Source organism: Hemibagrus wyckioides, linkage group LG02 (assembly GCF_019097595.1).
Source record: "Hemibagrus wyckioides isolate EC202008001 linkage group LG02, SWU_Hwy_1.0, whole genome shotgun sequence".
NCBI classification, from domain to species: domain Eukaryota; kingdom Metazoa; phylum Chordata; class Actinopteri; order Siluriformes; family Bagridae; genus Hemibagrus; species Hemibagrus wyckioides.
This window is the reverse complement of record NC_080711.1, coordinates 25,631,142-25,638,523: the sequence shown is the minus strand read 5'-3', so window position 1 is coordinate 25,638,523 and position 7,382 is coordinate 25,631,142. Positions and strand designations below refer to the sequence as shown.

The 7,382-nt window shown below is 42.7% G+C and overlaps 1 long non-coding RNA gene and 1 pseudogene across 1 annotated transcript; both read left to right on the top strand.

The window, feature by feature from the left end:
* Nucleotides 1-674: 674 nt before the first annotated feature.
* LOC131365786 (uncharacterized) lies at nucleotides 675-1,878 on the top strand. Its single transcript, XR_009206745.1, has 4 exons — nucleotides 675-727; nucleotides 823-1,076; nucleotides 1,393-1,507; nucleotides 1,612-1,878. It is a non-coding gene; the product is annotated as an uncharacterized LOC131365786 (long non-coding RNA).
* Nucleotides 1,879-5,723: 3,845 nt separating this feature from the next.
* LOC131364611 (uncharacterized) lies at nucleotides 5,724-7,382 on the top strand (annotated as a pseudogene).

Sequence of the window (7,382 nt, the reverse complement as noted above, 5' to 3'; positions counted from 1 at the left end):
TGCTCTCTTTATATTTACCTCTGCTCTCTTTATATTTACCCCCGCTCTCTTTATATTTACCCCCGCTCTTTATATTTACCTCTGCTCTCTTTATATTTACCTCTGCTCTCTTTATATTTACCCCCGCTCTCTTTATATTTACCCCCGCTCTCTTTATATTTACCTCCGCTCTCTTTATATTTACCCCCGCTCTTTATATTTACCTCCGCTCTCTTTATATTTACCCCCGCTCTCTTTATATTTACCCCCGCTCTCTTTATATTTACCCCCGCTCTCTTTATATTTACCCCCGCTCTCTTTATATTTACCTCCGCTCTCTTTATATTTACCCCCGCTCTCTTTATATTTACCCCCGCTCTCTTTATATTTACCTCCGCTCTCTTTATATTTACCCCCGCTCTCTTTATATTTACCCCCGCTCTTTATATTTACCTCCGCTCTCTTTATATTTACCCCCGCTCTCTTTATATTTACCCCCGCTCTCTTTATATTTACCCCCGCTCTCTTTATATTTACCTCCGCTCTCTTTATATTTACCCCCTCTCTTTATATTTACCTCTGCTCTCTTTATATTTACCCCCGCTCTCTTTATATTTACCTCCGCTCTCTTTATATTTACCTCTGCTCTCTTTATATTTACCCCCTCTCTTTATATTTACCTTCGCTCTGTACAATGGCTAGCCAAGGAACTGAAGAGGAAGAGGCGGCTGCACAATCCTAAAATTCGGTAAGTCTAAATTCTTCTAACGACATAACCCATCCTTTCATTTGTCAGAACCAGTGTAAGTTTTGTAACAAAGCATTTTTCCTTTTATTTTGTAGGAGGCAGTCCGCCCGCTACACAACTCTGAGGAAACTGTAGGCGCTATGACCCGGAGCAGGGGGACGGATTAAAGATATGGGCTAACATGCACTCTGTTGTTTCAGAAGTAAATAAACACGTTGTTGTAACTCTGTACTTTTGTCCTCCACAGATTAAACTCGCCATATAATGAGACGGTCTCCTCATTTTAATGGAGCACTGTCCATAAGCCCGGAATTGTGTTATGAAGGCCTGGATAAAAATGACTTTGTTGGTAAGTAATTTTCACTGTGTTGTTGTTGTTGTTGTTATTTAGTTGTTAGATTCAAGAAGCTTTATTGTCACTTCAACCACATATATCTGACGCAGTACAGAGTGAAATGAAACACCTGGTGCTACAGAAACATACAACATGGAGTTCAAACACAAGAAGAACACAGAGCTAGGACCAAAAGTTCGCCAAGCCACATAAAGTGTTTTAATATTTTGTTGTCACCATGTTGTTGTTCTTAATTCTGTTTTTGTTATTTATCTGTGTAGTTATGTTTAGTTGGTTGTAGTTTTTAAAAAACCCATTCATTTTTTTCTAGTTGCCTGTAAGATATACTACGAGACCGTGCGTAGAAATGTCCGGTCCAGCCAGAGCTAGCCAATGTGGCTACAGCTAATAAGACCTCAACCCGAAGTCGCCAGAGGAGGAAAAAGGTAAGACTGTTTAGAAATAAATTCGTTTTACTTATTTCTGTTGCATCAGTATAAACTGTAATGATGTACATGTAGCTTATTATATGTAACAATTGTGTTTTCAGCGAGGCAAAGTGTACTGGCTGCGGACGAAGTGGACTTCTGGAGGGGAATGACCGCTGACATGATGTCAGATGAAGAAGACCGTGCCGTTGATGGAGTCTCGGGGTGGATTGTGAGACCTCCATCGTTCCACAGCCAGGAGCTCAGCAATCTGTGTGATAAGCTGCAGACGAGACTAGAAGCCAGTCCAAAGTGTGCAGCACTGCATCACCGGCGTCTGTGAACTGGGCTTCCGTCTAACAGAACACCACCACATACCTACGACCCCGAGGCAGCAAAAAGACATTTGATGCCACACGTGATGCCATGAAAATAATCTCTGGCTACTTTTTGTGTATTTATATTTCATATATCTATTTAATAAAACTCTTACATTTAATCAGCATGTCTCTCCCAAATGTCTGTTTTCCTAATATTTACTATTAGCCTTTGACATCTATATTGTTATAATATATCTTTAACAATTTTTATAGATTAATATAATAAATATAAATAAAAATATTATTATTTATATAATAAATATATAACAAAAGGGAAAAGGGAGGGGTTTACTCAAAACAGTATTATAATTGCCCAGACTGACCAATAGCAACACATGTCTCAGCCAATCACAGGTGATCTTTCTGTTTTAAAAATTGTGCTTTCATCCAGTAGGTACTGTAGAACATTCAAGGTGGTTTCATTCATATGCTAATTCACATTTCGCACCTTGTACTTCCACACACACCTCCCTCCCTATACACCCCCTGGTAGGAAAACGACTGTTTCTGTCACTCGCGAATGGGAACTTCCCAGGCTGTGAATTGTCGATAACTGCCGGTGATTAGAGAGATTATCGGGAATTCACAGGGACGAAAATCTGCCTTTTCATGCAGTGCTCGGTGAGGTGGGAAGAGTGCGTAAAGGCAGAGCCTGCACTCTGGACACCAATATACACTATATTGCCAAAAGTATTCGCTCACCCATCCAAATAATCAGAATCAGGTGTTCCAATCACTTCCATGGCCACAGATGTATAAAATCAAGCACCTAGGCATGCAGACTGTTTTTACAAACATTTGTGAAAGAATGGGTCGCTCTCAGGAGCTCAGTGAATTCCAGCGTGGAACTGTGATAGGATGCCACCTGTGCAACAAATCCAGTCGTGAAATTTCCTCACTCCTAAATATTCCACAGTCAACTGTCAGCTGTATTATAAGAACGTGGAAGTGTTTGGGAACGACAGCAACTCAGCCACGAAGTGGTAGGCCACGTAAACTGACGGAGCGGGGTCAGCGGATGCTGAGGCGCATAGTGCGAAGAGGTCGCCAACTTTCTGCAGAGTCAATCGCTACAGACCTCCAAACTTCATGTGGCCTTCAGATTAGCTCAAGAACAGTGCGCAGAGAGCTTCATGGAATGGGTTTCCATGGCCGAGCAGCTGCATCCAAGCCATACATCACCAAGTGCAATGCAAAGCGTCGGATGCAGTGGTGTAAAGCACGCCGCCACTGGACTCTAGAGCAGTGGAGACGCGTTCTCTGGACTGACGAATCGCGCTTCTCCATCTGGCAATCTGATGGACGAGTCTGGGTTTGGCGGTTGCCAGGAGAACGGTACTTGTCTGACTGCATTGTGCCAAGTGTAAAGTTTGGTGGAGGGGGGATTATGGTGTGGGGTTGTTTTTCAGGAGCTGGGCTTGGCCCCTTAGTTCCAGTGAAAGGAACTCTGAATGCTTCAGCATACCAAGACATTTTGGACAATTCCATGCTCCCAACTTTGTGGGAACAGTTTGGAGCTGGCCCCTTCCTCTTCCAACATGACTGTGCACCAGTGACCAAAGCAAGGTCCATAAAGACATGGATGACAGAGTCTGGTGTGGATGAACTTGACTGGCCTGCACAGAGTCCTGACCTCAACCCGATAGAACACCTTTGGGATGAATTAGAGCGGAGACTGAGAGCCAGGCCTTCTCGTCCAACATCAGTGTGTGACCTCACAAATGCGCTTCTGGAAGAATGGTCAAAAATTCCCATAAACACACTCCTAAACCTTGTGGACAGCCTTCCCAGAAGAGTTGAAGCTGTTATAGCTGCAAAGGGTGGACCGACGTCATATTGAACCCTATGGATTAGGAATGGGATGTCACTTAAGTTCATATGCGAGTCAAGGCAGGTGAGCGAATACTTTTGGCAATATAGTGTACCATAATTCATTGGGACCTCCCACACTGTAACTTCTGCGGCGAACGGCTTGCCTTCTTCGAAAGCATCGTCCGACAGGGTCAATTTCCTGAAGGGTTTGGCGTACCCTCCACCGCTGAATGCGGAATCCCCTTGAGCGAAGGCTTCCCCTCACATATGTTTCACCAGCATTTGGAGTGTTCTCTAGAATTTGCCTAATGTTTAATGTCAGATTCTCATCTGACAGTGGTGTGTATTCAGTTGATGGGATAGAAAGACGTTGCCTGTGACGAAATAATGTTCGCCGATCTATTCCAAACAGAGCAGATATTCCCTGCCAGCTATAACCCAGATCCAAGCAGTGGTTGATCTGATCCGCTGTCAAATCATACCTTGGGCGACCAGCAGTGCCACTGTGAGCTGTTAGCGGGACGATGCAATTTTCTGTTCCTTGTAGAATTTGTCTGTCAAACTGCTGCAAAATTAAATTGAGATTATGATATAAAGACTCCAGAACAATAATGCATTCTTCAGATCTCTGGTCTCCCACACGACGAACTACATTCGTAATTGAATGGACTGTCCATGCATGGTGCTCTAGTTCAGTAAAGTAGGAGATTGCAGGGTCAGTTTGTAAACATTCTATGCACCGAAGGACACGGGAAAAAATATTAAAAATATCCTCAGAGTTACCAATAACATGATCACAGACGAAAAAGCCTACTGAAACAAATAACAGGTACTTCATTTTTACACACTTCATGGAAACTGCCGTGTACAATGAAACGGCTTCCGGTTGCAGTGAAACGACTTCCGGTTACAGTGAAACGACTTCCGGTTGCAGTGAAACGGCTTCCGGTTACAGTGAAACGACTTCCGGTTACAGTGAAACGGCTTCCGGTTACAGTGAAACGGCTTCCAGTTACAGTTAAAACGACTTCCGGTTGCAGTGAAACGACTTCCGGTTGCAGTGAAACGACTTCCGGTTGCAGTGAAACGACTTCCGGTTACAGTGAAACGACTTCCAGTAACACTAAAGATTGTTTTGCTCTCTTTCTCCCTCACATAAGAACACAATGTATGAAAATGCACTAGATTTGTCAGGGTGTAACAATACATAAATAAATATAGTGTATGTAAGAATGCTCTATATATGCTTTATATGTATGTGCACAAAGTGTTTGTGTGTTCCAAGTGTTTCAGTGTGTTTTGTACCAGACGCCCTCTCATACTAATTCATATGAAACTCTCTCTCTCTCGCTCTCTCTCTCACACACACACACACACACACGCTCTCTCTCTCTCTTGCTCTCTCTCTCTCTCTCTCTCTCTCTCTCGCTCTCTCTCTCACACACATACACACACACACACACGCTCTCTCTCTCTCTCGCTCTCTCTCTCACACACACTCTCTCTCTCTCTCTCTCACACACACACACGCTCTCTCTCTCTCTTGCTCTCTCTCTCTCTCTCTCGCTCTCTCTCTCACACACACACACTCTCTCTCTCTCTCACCTGTGTGAACAAACTTATATTGTTCATTACTTGTTGCACTACCTCAACCCTTATTAATATTTCATCCACTGCTATATTTATGTTTATATTTATTTCTATTTGCACTACTTCAATCGCAGCTACTGTAGTTCTACACAATATGTTTTGTCCATCATTTCATTTTATTTAATTTTTCATTTCATTGCAGATGTTCTCTTTTTCGGCACTAAGTGTCCTGTTTTTGTGTTGTTTTTTTGTATTTATTGTTTCTGCACTGTCTTGTCTTTGCTCTGTTTGCACCTAGTTCCTCACTCTGCACTTTATGTGTCTAAGACAAACTCCTGTCCTAGCTCTGTGTTGTGTAACAGAAACTGCAGCAGCAGCTGAGAGACTACATCTCAGACACTCCTGCTGAGCCTCTGCATTGTGGAAGTCCTGGCCTTTCATCTGAATACATACATCCAGGTCACTCAGCAGATCTGTGGGGAGATGGAGGAAAAGTATTGACCATATCCTTCTGATTACAGCATGTAGGTTTATATTCACTCCAAAACAGATCTGACAAACTGTGTTTTCTCTCTGCAGATCCAGGAGTATATCAGGTTTGGGGTGAGTATCATGTTTGTGAGTATGTTTCAGGAGGAAATCATTATGTAGTGTGTATAAAATCAATACAGAGCTAACTGTAGCTGCTAGTGTTCCTGTAGGCTGAGATCATTTCACTATATTTAATTAGAGAGGAGTGGTGTCCTGAGGGTGTGTTAGCTTTATCTTTGCAGCTACTGTATCTCTCTGTGGTGTAGGTTAAAGTGTAAGTCCAGTGCATCTGGAGGGAATTCTCTGTGGGTCAGATCTGGAGGAAGTAGAAGGAACATCCTGATGACTGTGATTGGTTTTCAGACATATTGTAGGACAAACATTCAGGAACATGTCCTGTTTGAAGAAACTCAGATGTTTGAAGACACATGTATTATATTCCAGATGGATGAATTGGAAAGCTTTATGGGAACTGAATTTGAACATGACCGAGGAGTCTGTGCAGAAACTGTACGATCATTTACTCCAGCTAACTAAAATCAGGTAATAACACTTCCTTTTAATTCTGAATATCTTTTTTTGCATGATGAGAATTCTGGTGAGATTCTTCTAATTCAAGCTTGAAATTTTAAATGGACAAATCTGGTATGAGTATTTCAGAAAGAACCTTTTCTTTACAGGATGGACGAGTCGTTCAGGCTGAATTTCCTGTTCAATAATAAGGCAGAAGACTTCATCCTCATATTCAGTGAGCGTCACTCCAGAATGCTTCAGTTCCTGTCTGATGTAGATGAAGATGCAGTTCAGCTGGACAAGATGAAGCGAGGCTCCGACATCTCCACTGTGGCTGGAAGTTCAGTTGGTTTTGTAGGAGGTGTTTTGTCCATCGTAGGAGGACTGCAGGAGTATCTTTGGGTCTCACAATCACAGTAACCAGCGGTGTTAACACCATCGTTACCAGTATCACTGAAATAGCAGTCAACAGTCATCACGGAACAAATGCCAACAACATTTTCAGCAAATTTAAGGAAGTGCAGAAAATCCTAGATTGTTTGGATGAAGTGGCCAGCAATGAGACTCCAATAGCAGTTGATGGTTTAACAGTAGTTAAGTTTGGAAAACTGGCTGCACGTCCTGTGGGTGTAGGAAATGGTATTGATGCTATTGTGGATGGAGCTTCAGCTGTAAAAGTTCTCAGAAGTGAGGAGGTGATTGCAAAGGCAGTTAATTTGAGGCTCCAGGAAGCTAAAGCAGGTCGGAGCATCACAAAACTGGCTGTAGATCTTCCTGACATTGGGCAGCTGGCTAAAGGAACTCCTCTGGCCCTTTCAAAGACAGTCAGAGCGGGGAACATAGGCCTAAATGCCCTCTTTATTGGTCTGGATGTGTATTCCATCTGTAAAGACAGTATCAGTCCATCAAATGGAAACAAAAATGAAGAGGCTCAGCTCATTCACTCCAGATCAGTTCTGTGGCGCTCAGAGGTGAAGGCCTGGGAGAAGATTCATGACCATCTGCATGAAGGAATCTCAGAGTTTAACAAGAATCTGAAAATTCTAGAGCAGCATTTAGACTTTTAA